A 13,442-nucleotide genomic window follows, 5' to 3' on the forward strand; every position below is an offset into this window, starting at 1 on the left:
AATGTGGATAACTGGATTTAAGTGAGAATCTGAAAATTGACCAGAATAGAAGAAGACCCAATCTGAAACAGACTGACGTCATGTGACTTCAACATCATCACCTCTCCATACCTTTAGAAAGGAATAGTTTTGTTTTGATTGATTTCAGTCTCTTAAAATATGTCCTGGGTCACCAAATAATAAAGAAGTTCCATGTCAGGCTCTTCCGGTTTTGGTCTGAACGGTCTTGGCGGAGGTTCAGGTTTAAGCCATGGCTAAGTCCAAGAACCACACCACACACAACCAGTCTCGCAAGTGGCACAGAAATGGGCAATAAGAAAGTCAGATCAAATAGATATGAATCTCTGAAGGGGGTTGATCCCAAGTTACTGCAGAACATGCGTTTTGCAAAGAAAAACAAGAAAGGGCTGAAGAAAACGCAGGCCAACAATGCTAAGAATGCCAGGTGACCACCTTGCCTGCAGATGGCAAGAGGGACTGACTTGCTTGGCAACTGACTAGCAATTGTTTTCTTCTTTTCACTCAAGGCATTTTGTATAAATAAAATTGAGTGTAACATGGGGGTGGGGAGAGAAGTTCTATGTCATATACCTCCTGGAAAATCAGCTTCAGTGAAGCCAGGGGGCTGAAAAGTTTGGGTCTTTCTGATAAGAATTCTAGCACATCCCTCAATAATGGTTCCTAGCCAAGTTAAAACCAGCAATAAGTAAAAAAAAAAAACCATTAAAAACCAAAAGCAGTGAATAAATGAGTTATAGCTATTACTTCCAGCTTTTTTCAAGAACATGTATCCCCTTCATATTTGCTTAAACATACGTTCATCCGTCATCAGCCTTGGCCCCAGATTAGGATCATAATTGGGATTTATAGAAGTAAATAATCCATGCCAGCTCATATGTTTGATTTTCTTTTCATGTAAATTGTTAAAAGACTCCATTTCCTTTGATCATGATCTCTGCTCCTTAACATGCAAACCATTGAGAGAATATGAGTTTCGTTGTGTATTTGTTACTGTATTATAACTGTATGGTGATTACCTTGTGAAAGGGGTTTTCATTGATTTTTAACTACTATAATTACTACTAAGAACTGGGAACGCAGCACACAGGGAGGGGTGTTTAACCTTATTAGCATTCCACTTTCATTGCCCCCCCCCACAAAAAAACAAAGGAAGCTACAAAGGGTGCCAATTTGAATAAAAAGAGGGGGGTAGATAAGCCCCAGCCCAAATAATTGATCACAAGAGGTGATGCACACACACCATTTAAGTAGCAATGCACATCAACGCAGGGGGGGGCCTCAAATATTTTATGGGGGAGGCGAAGGAACCTTGGCAGCCCCTAGGAGCTGGCTCCCATGGAAGCTGCTGTTAGCCCTTGGATGAAGATTCCATAATAAGGAGACAATTTTGATTAGGACTGCATCATGGGGGAAAGGTTAAAAACCCCTCCCCTGAAACGACAGTGCATTGTCGAAGAGTGCAGGCTATGTGCACTAAATGTGCACCTGTCACATCAAAAGTGATGGTCTATTAGCTGTTTCTCTGCTCTGTCTGATAAAGTGTCCAGTATGCTGGTCTAGGAGGTTGGCGCTGTGGTCTAAACCACAGAGCCTAGGGCTTGCTGATCAGAAGGTCGGCGGTTCGAATCCCCACGACAGGGTGAGCTCCCGTTACTCAGTCCCTGCTCCTCCTGCCAACCTAGCAGTTCGAAAGCATGTCAAAGTGCAAGTAGATAAACACTCCGGCAGGAAGGTAAATGGGGTTTCCGTGCGCTGCTCTGGTTCGCCAGAAGCAGCTTAGTCATGCTGGCCACATGACCCAGAAAGCTGTGTGCGGATAAACGCCGGCTCCCTCGGCCTATAGAGCGAGATGAGTGCCGCAACCCCAGAGTCATCCGCGACTGGACCTAACAGTCAGGGGTACCTTTACCTTTAAGCAACACTACGCACTTAAGTCAGTTGTAACACAGACATATCTTGAGAAGACCCTCTGTGAAGACAACATAGTTCATGAGTGGGAACTGAGCACTGGGGACACCGTGCCCCAGAGTGCTTTTCTGCACCACCTGTTTATTGCCTTTGAGCTTGTGCAGAAGATGTTGGCATTAAATCATGTCCAAAATGCATCACTTGCACCTAAACATATTTGTTTGTTTGTTTGTTTTAAAAATGAGTGTATATTCCCCACTGGACCTAACGGTCAGGGGTACCTTTACCTTTTATGCTGGTCTAATCCCACACCAAAAGAACTTGGCCCAATAGCGGCTGCAAAAGGAGGAGGAGGAGGAGGAGGAGGAGGAGGAGGAGGAGGAGGAGGAGGAGGAGGAGGAGGAAGTGCTTTGGTGTCTCCAGTCATACAGGATGCAGATGAGGTGCATCCTCTCCCCACCACAATACAACTAAGAGATCAAGGAAGACCTATTTTAGCAATAACAAGGATCAAGAAACTCTACTGGGTAATGACTATGTGGCAACCATACACCTTCCTCCATCTCGCTCTGAGGTATCCTTCATGTGCCAGTCAAGTGTGTGCACTGCTGATCAACTCCCAGAAAGGTGATGTTATAAAAGAAGAAAGGCCATTCTGACTTGCTCTTCAAGTACCCTGGTTTCCCCAGCAAGAAAGAGGGGTGACTCTGTGTGTGTGTGTGTGTGTGTGTGTGTGTGTGTGTGTGTGTGCAGCTGACTTCATGCTCATTGTGAAATGCTGACAGGCATACAATTTGCATGTCAGCTGTTTTGACACGACATCATATTTAATGTTGATCACTGTGACAAGGACTAAATGTTTTCTAAAATGAAATTAGCCCATGCAAATGAATTATGATCAAGGGCTGTGACTAAATGGCTTGAGGAGTTTTATTGTCCTATTTTCAATGCAAAAGAGGCTCTCTGTATTATTATGTATCCATGTCCTCCCTCATTCTGCTGTATGATTCCGTATCTGTTTGAAATATATATATAAAATAATGTTTTCCAGGAATGAATTTCTTCCAGGTTTTGGTTTGGTTTTAGATCCGGTAGAGGAAACCAGTATTTTCTTTTTTCTTTTTTTAAATGTGTTTATTAAATATTTTTTCAAACAACAGAAACATACGAAAATACAAAACACAAAAAGAAAGTATTTTCTCTAGTGCTCAGCAGAGGCACTGATTTGAATAAAATATTGGGTGGTGCCCAGGTAAGCCCCACTCCACATAATTAATCATATGATGTAGTGTACCCCCACCATTTGAATGCAATGTCCATCAATTTGGGGGGGGGACCCTGACCCCCCTCAAATATTTTATGGGGGGGTGAAGGGACCTCAGCCCCTAGGAGTTGGCTCCTATGCTCTCCCACCCCTTCACCTGAAGCTGACTGCCTTATCCCATATCACTTAGGAAGACAGGTGAACAAATGCCAGTGGAAGAAGCAGAGATCACCAGTGTCGAAGCAATGATTCTTCAACATCAACTTCATTGGACTGGTCATGTTGTTCGGATCCCTGATTACCATCTTCCAAAGCAATGCTCTGTTCCCAACTTAAGAATAGTAAGCATTATGCTGGTGGACAACAAAAGATGCTCTCAAGGCAAATCTTTTTTAAAAAATGTAGTTTAAACACTGACAACTGAGAATCACTAGTCTGTGAACGCTCCAATTGGAGAAATCGTGTCCTCCCTTAAAGAGGGCACGTGTTGCGGTGCAACCTGGCAACCGAACCCTGTGTTGTGTGGGTGGGTACAATTGGATAGCCACAACACCCTAATACACAACCCTAATACATAATACACAACACGCTATTGGTAGGTCCCTTGATGCTGGGTTGAATCTGGCCAATGGGACGCTAGCCAAACCGATCAAGGGACCTATATATGCTCATGCACATGATTCAGAGCTTCCTCTTTTGGTCAGTGCATGGGAACACCTACCCACCTCTCCCTACTTTTAGGGCTTGTGCACTTGATCTTGCTGTGCTGTCGTGTGTCATCTGTCATTGGGACAGGGGCACGGCAGGAATTTCCCCCACTTGGCTGATTGGCTGGTGCCACTTGGGTTTCGCCTGCCGTGTAGCAAATTGTCACAACCTGTAAGGTTGCGGATAGGCTCTGGTTCAGGTGATAGGGATGGGGGTACGCTCTCACCATCCCTATGTGAAGGGTATTCCGTTAAAGGAATCCAGGGACTCAATTGTTTGGTTAACCCTGAGAGGAGTTGTGCCCATGCCTGCAACGGTGCAGGGAGCTAGTCGAACCAGAGCCTATGCAGCCACTCACATGATGTAATCAATAAAGTTGTGGCCTAAATTCTGCCAAAAACCAAACCAATTTGAGTCTTGTCTGAATTTATTTAAGGGGGGAGGTTTAAAGGTCTAAACGTGCAACAGCCTTCACCAAAGGCGTTGTGAACTTTGAAGAAGCACAAACTCAGGACGAAATGAGCTAACAGGAAGGCGCATTTGGCAAACCCTTGCTGTGTTCAACTCCTGCCCAGAAACCTATGTCCCCACTGTGGAAGGACATGTGGATCCAGAATTGGCCTCCACAGACACGTACGGGCACACTGTTAAGACCATATTCATGGAAGGCCATCGTACTCAGCTATGAGTGGTTGCCAAAGAAGAAGATGACACCCTGGTGGCAGTACGTCCTCATTTGACTTGAGTAGCCTAAAAGGCCTGCCTCCATTCCAATTTAGGAAACCTGAGTAAACAGAGCGGAGGAGGTGGAGGAGCCATGGAGTCCATCAAAAGCCCCACCTTGAGTCTAGCTGGAACTAGGTCACACTAGGAGGGGTTGGGAGATAGTGATCTGTCAAAGAAACAATGCAGGTGACATTGCCAGTGCCTTTAATGAACAGTATCCAGGTTGGAGAAGATCGTGAAACAGAAAGATACACAGGGAGAGTTGCCAACCAGTTGCCCCAGCAGGATTTCTGTGCTCAACAGACAGCAGGTTTGTTTTTACCACAAGCACCGTGCTAGGAACACCTTCACCTGTTGCATAACTGCCTGTCATAAAGAGATTTTCAAGGGCGCAGGAGCCTACCAGGAGCAGGTAGGTCGCAACCCCCCACAGAGATCACCGCTACTGGTCATGGGGTGGGTCTCCCTCGTGGTCAGCACAGAATGGGGGTGTAGGGCAGATCCTGCCCCTGTGGGAGAGTGGCCTGTGGAATGCAAAGGGAGACACAGAGAGAATAATGAACAACAGCAAACAGCTGAAACACACGGCCCCTGGACTTGGATGCTCAGTTGTTTTGTGAGAAGGAAGGCGAGCATGTTACACCTGACCTGGCTAGATTTGGAACCACAGGGCTATTAAAGTGGTAGGTGAGTGCTTTCAATGTATGGTGTGGACGTGGCCATGGTCTACCAGTGACAGGTGTATATTCTGGTGGTAGTGTGCTGTGATTATGAGTGAGGCTACCTCCTGATGTTCTCCTGATGTTGCTGGACTGCAGCTTCCATCACCCCCAATCATTGGTCCTGTTGGCTGGGGTTGATGGGGATTGTAGTACAAAGTTATCAAGGGCACCATGTTGTTGAAGGCTGAGTTACACCATATCCTATGCTCTGTCATGGCGATGTGGCAGGGCTATCATGGATACAATACCGCCCCCCCCCCCAAATCAATAGGAGGGTTTTTTTGTTTTTGTTTTTTTACACCAGGCCTAGGGCTGGTACAAAGCTAAGGCATCAACTGGGGCATTTCTGTGGATTAAAGGGGTGGGATGGGGTACCAGTTATGCTCCTTCTTTGTGCTGTCTCCATCCTGCCCATGACTTTGCCCTGTTTCCTTCATTCTAAATGGCTCAGGACCGCATTACCTCAAGGTATTTCCATATGAGCCTCGTTCCATACGAGCCAATCTGGACCCTGAGATCATCCTCTGAGGCCCTTCTTTGTGTGCCTCCTCCTTGAGAGATCCAGGCAGCGGCAACCTGAGAACGGGCCCATTTGTGGAGGCCCAGGGAGGTTTGGCTGGCGCCTTCATTATACACCTTTAGGTGCCTGGCAAAAACATTCCTCTTTAACCAGGCCTGTAGCTGATTGGCATCTAATGCCCTTTAAAAATGGTCTAGTTACAGGTAGGTAGCCATGTTGGTCTGCCGTAGTCAAAACAAATTTAAAAAATAACAAAATACATAATAAAAACAAAAACAACCCAATAATCCCCCCTCTCTAACACATTTTAAAAGCTGCTTAGAGACCAACTAAGTTTGTCATTGGTATGAGCTTTCGTGTGCATGCATGAAGCTCATACCAATGGCAATCTTAGTTGGTCTCTAAGGAGCTTTTAAAATGTGTTAGAGAGGGGGGAATTATTGGATTGTTTTTGTTTTTATTATGTATTTTGTGATTTATATTGTGATTTTATGTTGTGAACCGCCCTGAGACCTGAGGGTATAGGGCAGTATCCTACTACGACTACTACTACTACTACTACTACTACTAATACTAATACTAATAACAATAATAATTCTACCAGTGTTCCTTTGACAATGGAATGTTCCAATGGCATAGCAAAGTTTCTGTATTGTAAGGTTCTGGTACTATGCACTCTTACCTAAGGGTTAACCCTAATGAACACATTGTGACACACATCCAAGTAAACAATGCGTAAGAATGTGCTGAATCCCTGCAATCCTATACGCTTGAATTCAGACCATGTCCATGTAAACACACAAAGGAGATTGAGCTCAATGGGGTTAACATCTGAGTAAACATGTGCAAGATTGTTCTGTTAATGTCTCTTCCAGCGCTGATGTCACCGTCTCTACATAAGACATTGATCCCGAAGCTGCAAAAACATTAGTTTGAGAAGAAACCTGCACAGCTTCCCACATCACCGACAAATGCCACCTAGTTACATTGGGGGGGGAGGGGTTAAAATATAGCAACATGAAATTGATCAGCCACAATGTGATTATTACAATCACAGATTTTCAGACGCTATATTGTGCCAGTCTTCAGAAAATAACTTCTACAAAAATAAGTACAAATAATGCAAATACTAAATGAACGAATGAGTTCAGTATAGAATGAAGGGACTCCAGGTTAATCCACTCAAAAGAGTGGCCGTTCTTCAGGGTATTTAACACACACACTCAACAATTATTTGAGAACTTTCCATGCCGGCAGAATTTTGACTGCCAACGTACCATACCAAAACAAGCTCCTGTCTATGTCTAGACAGTCATCACATTATTATAGCAGCACTTGTCACAACGTAAGTCACATGGGTTATGGGTTTCTTAATTCTTGCATGAGGAAAGTGAATGGCAGCCTGCAATGAGGCTATTATGCTATTATGAACTAAGAGTCTCATCAACTCTTCCGACATTAGGAAATATATGCTCTTGGAGCTATATAGCCACTAGACATGGTTTAGGGATCTGGAGTTTGTTGAGTGGCAGGTTCTGAGTTTAGAAATAACCTTCACCTGAATTAGCTTGGCCCTTAACCAGGTATCGTGACAATCAGCAGCTGAAGCAGGAGGAAAGGGAAATCCATCTTTAAGATCAGAAGAGAGGTGTCAGGTTTGGTTTTACCAGTAGGAAGTGTGAGCAGCATTCTTCAGGTGGGAGATTTTGCATGCCATTACAGGGCAAGCAAGCCATCAAATCACTTTGCTTATTTCAGTGGTTTTTTAAACCAACCTCGGGCTGTGGAGAGAGCATCATCTGTGGCTCTAAGCACTAAAAAAGTCACCAGTCATTTCTGGGAAGGGCAGGAAGAGGTACCAGCTACTGGTAGCTACTGACACCTGATTGGCCATGGCATCCAAGTTACAGCCTTTACATTTACATACGAAATAGCTTTTATTCTGTTGTGTCATTTTGTTTTGGAGAAGAGAAAGTCTGAAGATGACAGATCAGATTTCAAATGGTATAACTTTTCTGTTAGATTCACTGACTCTAGTTTACTTACATCCACTAAGAATTTGGTTGGATTCCCAGATGCCAAGTTTCAATAATTGTTTCTATTCTTGCTTGACCTACTTCAATTAATAAATCAGAACAGAGGCTCATGCTATAAAAAGTTCATTTCGTGGTCCAGCGCACATGACTTGGCTTTTGAGAGACAATGGGCTATTCCTGATTGTTGCTATTCTGAGGTGGGATACAATCACATATCAAAGAATCCAGGCTGTGCAATTTAAGTTGATTTGGTGCTCTTGCACAATAAACCCACTCTCCACCCTCCCTTCCAAAAAGAAGTAACAGGAAAATGCAATGGGAAGTGTGGGATGAAAATTGCCTGATGTAATGCCTTATAACCTTCTCACAAACCAATCAGAATGAATGCTCAATACACTGGTCAGCACTGAAGAGCTTTAAGGCAATGACAGATGGAGCCTGGTCCACTGTCACCCAGTGAGCTTCATGGATGAGCAGGGATTTGAAACCTGGTCTCCCAAATCATAGTCTAACACTCTAACCAATACACCACACTGGCTCTCAGTATATTCCAGCACTATACTATAGAGGCAGGGTGTCAGTGACGCAGTAGAAGAGCATATTTATGACTTATTATATATTCTTACAGACCATCAGTAGTGCAACTTCACAGCAACACGAGACCTGATGCAAGGAATTTCCCTCCCTTTGACTCTGCAGCTTGGAAATGGACTTCGAAGTGTTGACAGGCAGGCGTTTACTTGCCTCACCTGTGATGTGACATATGATATTGGGGGTGGGGCAGGTGGGTGTGATTTGGAGATAAAGGGCCCTGGGAGCCAAATTAGGACCCCTAGCAGCAGTGGCCAGGATGCTCCCAGGTAGTCCTCTGTAGCGTTGTTAACTTCCTTGCTCCACACAGGATTCTGAGTCCTTGGAATCTCCATGGCAGACAGCTATGCAAGGGGTGAATGGCTTTCTAGCATGAAGCTAGTGCCACCAAGGGACACTTGTACCTGCTACCCTACTATATATCAAGCCACTGCCCAACACAGATGCTTATCTATAAATGTGTTTTTGTATTATCATGATCACCTGGATAGCTCAGTTGAGTAGAGCATGGTGCTGCTAACACCAAGGTTGCAGGTTCGATCCCCGTATGGGACAGCTGCATATTCCTACATTGCAAGGGGTTGGACTAGATCAGGAGTACTCAACCATTTTATACCTACCACCCACTAATGCATCTTTCTGGATGGTAAAATTTCCTTACCACCCACCCGTGCTTGATGGAAGAAGGATTCAGCTAGTGCCATAGAACCCCCTACCACCCACCTAGAATCCTGAAATGCCCACTAGTGGACAGTAGGGACGAGGTTGACAACCCCAGGACTACGGTAGATGATGCTCAGGGTCTCTTCTACAATTTTCTTATTCTATGTGTTTATCAGTAAAAGGTCTTCCCTAGCATCATGCGTTTATTGATTGCTTCCATGTTTGGGGGCCTGCAGACAGCGTCGCCAGCGCAATTCCTGATTGGCAGGCTATGGAAGCATTTCCAGGGATGCAGAGGGTGCTGATTTCCTGTTTTCTTTATTACACACCACCCTTCATCCAAACATCAAAGGGTTATTCACACCACAAAAACACAAAACATTCCAGTTGGGTGCTTTCCCCCTTCCATGCATTGGATATGGTGGTCATTCTGTCTGTGTATCTCCTGGTCCTGACATACTACGTATATAGAATTGTTCTGTTAGTGAATTGTATTGTACCCTTCATTATTTTACATTTTTCAGTTGTCATGTTATTCATAATCAGCATGACCCATTGGTCTGAATAAACTACATCAATTCCTCTACAGAATGATTCACCACAATTCATCACTTCCATTGTGTGTTTTTCATAAATAACCATGAAACGTTGTCAAAGGCCTTCTCTGCATCTATAAACACCAGTGCCACTTGTTTTTCATTCCCGACCTTCAGATATTCTATAATGTCAATTATATTCCTTATATTGTCTTTCATCTGACAGCCTGGTAAAGTGAATTAATATGGTGTGTCAGCATTGCAGAACATGTGGGGAGAAGGATAAGAGGAAGTGGTACTGATTTCAACCTTATTATAGAGAATATAGCATGGCTTTTCAGGGGTGTTTCAAATATAAGTGATTTCACTTAAATGCACAGTGTCTTGGAACATAACCCCAGCGTAAATTGGAAGTTGCCTCTACACTACATGCTTTATCCCTTAATAGGGCAGACACATATTGTTGCCATCGCATCCAGTCTGGCCTTGGTAATGTGATGCTACAACTTTTGTACAGGCCTCCTAAGTAGGGCACTAAACAGAGAAACAAAGAAAAAACAGAATATGCAATAAATATTTTATTACATTAATCATAATAAGCTGTGCTGTATTCCTAACCAAAGAATATTCTTAAATCAACTTTGGAATGTGGTTGTAATTTCAGGCTGAGCAACACGAAGCCACAAGACTGTAATTAATATAGTAAATCACACTCTGGAGTTTTCTGTAGAACCTGACAGTACTCAGCTGATATATTGCTTATAAGAGGGTCCACGCAGTTCTTAGGCCCTGAGCAGGATTTCTTATATTATTATATTGCCAAAGGTAGTGAATCACAGATGCTCTGTTCTGATTTATGTGTTATATCCACTGGAGATGTAAAGATATAACATGTGAGCTATTGCTGTCAGCTTCTAAAAGTGCAGAGAGAACCCATACGAACTGCCCAGGGAATCTCATTTTCATGGTGTTCTCACCTTGGAATGAGCATACCGGTAGCTACAAAAAGACTGCTTTTACATGAATGTTCCCGTTTTCTTTTCAAATTTTGCATCAGATCAAGTTTCTGACTTTAAAAAAATAATGTGCCTCCCGTCCCCCCAACTTGCATTCTTTCTGACTAGGCACAATATGAAAACTTAGAAACCTCTCCAGTGAATGCTGTTGGCAATTTGGGGCGGGGGAAGGGGGTAAAGCCTTGCCAGGAATAAAGGATATCCAAAATCAGGAGCCATTGCCACCAAGATCAGGCAGAGATACTTGTTTGTATCAGCAATTTCTGAATTTCCAGTGGACCTATTATTTATTTTATTTAAAATATTTATAGCATGTCTCTCCCTATAATAGCTCTAGGCAGTTCACAACAAAAACACAACAACAAAAAAGATCTCAAAGCAGAGCAGTGGGCTACTTTTTCATTAGTCAGCTGAATACCAAAGCTGCACTTTTTCTGGAGTAGATTCTAATCTTTAGTGGGTTCATGAGCAAGGGCAGTGTTTCCCAACCTTGTGCCTCCAGATGTTTTGGGACTACAACTCCCATCATCCCTAGCTAGCAAGACCACTGGTCAGGAATGATGGGAATTGTAGTCCGAAAACAGCTGGAGGCACAAGGTTGGGAAACACTGAGCTAGGGTTCATAGCTTAGTGGTAGATCATGTGGTTTGTGTGCAAAAGGTTTGAGGTAACTGAAACACACCCAAGTATGGCTTTAAAGGACTCCTGCCTGAAAGTTGAGAAAGCTGCTGTCCATCATTGTTGACAATGTTGAGCTAGCTCAGGGTTTCCCAAATTTGGTTCTCCAGCTGTTTTCATACTACAGTTCCCATCATCCCTGACCACTGGTCCTGCTAACTAGGGATGATGGGAGTTGTAGTCCAAAAACAGCTGAAGACCCAAGTTTGGGAAAGCCTGAGCTAGATGGAACAATGGTCTGACGCAGCATAATGCAGCTTCCTACTTTTATAAGTCATACCTCGGTTTAAGTATGCCTCGGTTTGAGTATTTTCAGTTTAAGTACTCCGCGGACCTTTCTGGAACGGATTAATCCACTTTCCATTACTTTCAATGGGAAAGTTCGCTTCAGGTTAAGTACGGACTTCTGGAACCAATTACACTCATACCTCGGATAAAGTACGCTTCAGGTTGAGTACTCCGCGGGCCCGTCTGGAACAGATTAATCCACTTTCCATTACTTTCAATGGGAAAGTTCGCTTCAGATTAAGTACGCTTCAGGTTAAGTACAGACTTCTGGAACCAATTGTGTTTGTAAACCGAGGTACCACTGTATATTTCTTAATTATCTATGCAACCAGGAATATATTTATTAACAATGTTTACCCTCACTTTTGGGGCTTGCTTGCATTTGAGCTGGATCTCACTTGGAATCCATGCTTTCTCCATTCAAAACATGTCGATTATGGAAATATATGTCTGTGAACATGTAAATTGAGAAGCGATGGTGTTCGTCTGGTGGCAGTCTGAGTTTTGAAAACTGTGCTAGTGAACATTGGCAATAACCATTACCCTCCTTATCTAATTAACTCTGGACTTGGCTCAGCTTTTCTTCTTCATACATACTTGCTGTTAAAGGGCAGTGTTTATGCATATCCCCAACATAATTGTGCAATGGATATTTTTCAGCTCGTCTCGCCGCTCCCTTCCTCCCAGAATTGTTTCTGGGCCGTTAATAGCACAAACTGAATAATTAAATTCTGGAGAGGAGGGGGGAAATCACCTCAGATGTTTTTAATTCTTCATTTTGAAAGGGAGACATTTACGATAGCCTTACTTTATACATAATCTGTTTTGCCATGTGATTTTCAGATGCCCCCTTGCTTTCCTGTAATAAATATTCACACTTTTGTTTAAGCCCAAAACTGGCAGTAGGCTTGTTGTGTGATTTACCGGTAGTTGGGGCTTCATTGCTTGACAGCTATCATAAGCCAGAAGACAAAAATACAGCAGAATGAGCAAGTGTGTGTGTGTGTGTGTGTGTGTGTGTGTGTGTGTGTGTGTTTATGTATATCTGTGAATGGAAACCAAAACAAACAGCATATGCACATGTACAGCTGAAGTGAGAATGCAAAGACCAACCTTTCTGACTCTTAATTTGTTTTCCCAGAGTTGCAATTAAATCAAGTGAGCTTCACAGGACAGGACAAACCCCAAACAATACAGGAGGCTGGGGAGCAGCGTGTCTATTTGAATTTCTATGGAGCCAGACTACAAAGCAAGAGGAAAGAAAACAAAAACTTGGCACATAAACACATCTGCTCTAGCAACACCACACTGTATTGGGTGGGGAAGACAAATGCTCTGATTGTCGGGTGTGGGAGCAAAGAGTTGCCAGGGTGCCATAAGGAAATCCCAGAACACAGAGCTATACATTTTTCCGCCAGTACTTACTGGCAGTAATATAAATAGATGGACAGCATGATAGGGGGGGGGGATAAAGTAAAGATCACTAGTGCAAGGAAGGAGTGTAAAGCATACAATTCACAATTCCTTTTCTGCAAATGAATCTGCCAGCACTATCAGCTTTGCAAAAACAAAACAAATCTGAAACTTCATTGCAGGGGAAACGGTATGCAACAAATGAAATCTGAGTTCTTCCCATCTGCCCTGTGAAAGGGATGTTGCATATTTTAAATTTTAAGCATTGCATATTTTAAGCATTCTGACTTATCACAAATCCACAGAATACAATCAGCACCCTCCCAGCTAGTTTTCTTGCCTTCACCCTGCT

General features: G+C 43.4%; 1 protein-coding gene and 1 pseudogene across 3 annotated transcripts in view; one reads left to right on the forward strand and one right to left on the reverse strand.

Annotated features, from left to right (window-relative positions):
- Positions 1–13,442, reverse strand: part of KIAA1958 (KIAA1958 ortholog) — a 67,360-nt gene that overhangs the window by 25,151 nt on the left and 28,767 nt on the right. The window lies entirely within an intron of this gene.
- LOC148683429 (large ribosomal subunit protein eL29-like) lies at positions 234–449 on the forward strand (annotated as a pseudogene).

The sequence above is a fragment of the Zootoca vivipara genome, chromosome 15 (genome assembly GCF_965207765.1).
Source record: "Zootoca vivipara chromosome 15, rZooViv2.hap1.1, whole genome shotgun sequence".
NCBI classification, from domain to species: Eukaryota; Metazoa; Chordata; class Lepidosauria; order Squamata; family Lacertidae; genus Zootoca; species Zootoca vivipara.